This window comes from Manis javanica, chromosome 14 (assembly GCF_040802235.1).
Source record: "Manis javanica isolate MJ-LG chromosome 14, MJ_LKY, whole genome shotgun sequence".
In the NCBI taxonomy this organism is placed as follows: Eukaryota; Metazoa; Chordata; class Mammalia; order Pholidota; family Manidae; genus Manis; species Manis javanica.
The window spans coordinates 3,928,546-3,929,683 of record NC_133169.1 but is presented as its reverse complement, the minus strand read 5'-3'; positions in this window follow the sequence as shown (position 1 = coordinate 3,929,683).

The window sequence follows — 1,138 nt, the reverse complement described above, 5'->3', positions numbered from 1 at the left end:
GTAATGCAATATATCAAAGTTCGCAAGAAAGATGCCACCGTTGACCCTTTCTATTCCAAACTCAGGGTTCTCCAGCAACATCCTCCTTCCCACGACAGGCTGGTCACATCCATCCCCACCAATGGTGTCCAAAATGCAGGCTCAAAAGTTTGAGCCATGGTACCCCCATAGGGCAGGTAGTCCCGGCAATCAAATTGTTTGCAAAAAGCAGTAGCCATCGTGGTTGACCTTTGCCAAAGTGTGTTCCCTAAGGAGCTGGGGAAACTGATGGAGCCCAGAGTAGGGACCTGACCTGATCTGATACCAGGCTATCCAGGGGAAAGACCACAGCTGTAGTATTAAGGATCAATTAAACATATCTCCCAGCATGTCCTATATTGGTTAAGCATGTGTTGACACTTAAAACTCAGAGCAATTTTTATCAAAGAACACCTCGAGTTACTCCAGGCCTTCTATTCTAGGAACATACCAGGAGTTGGGGGTCAATATTAACCTATATAGTTTCTTAAGAATATAAGTTTTCATACACATATCAGGGGACCAAGTAAGAAAATGTAAGGCCACAAGGAGAAAATGTAAATTAGAAAGACCATGATTCTCTCCTTGCAAAATCAAAGACAACATATAAAAAGGAAGGACAGAAGGAGGAAGGAAGGAGAGACGGAGGGAAGTCAATTCCCTACAGCATCAGAAAATTTAGAGGACGTGACTGGAAATAATGATACACAAGGAGAAAATTCTTCAATAGTGACTTTTTCTTATGCACCTACATTTAGATGTTTGATTTTTTTTAATGGTAAAAGTTGTAAGTAAGTATAAAGCTTGGGGTTAGAACATAGCTCACTTCTGCAGGAATAAGATGATATCTGGAAATATTCTCTTTATTCTTTAGTTTTAACACAAAGACTACAAAGCACAAGATGCAGACAGAGGTGGATTGACAGTGACATTTCATTAATGGTTTTGAATAAAGCAATTTCTTTCTAGCTCCCAGTACCCAAATAGGCAGCCACAACAGCAGGCAGTTGCCCTTGTAATTGTTTCAGAAACATCCGTGAATGATAAATAACCATACGTAATTATCTGTCTTTAATTCGGTAGACATTTCTCGAAGAAAAGGAACTTTGAACTATTTTCA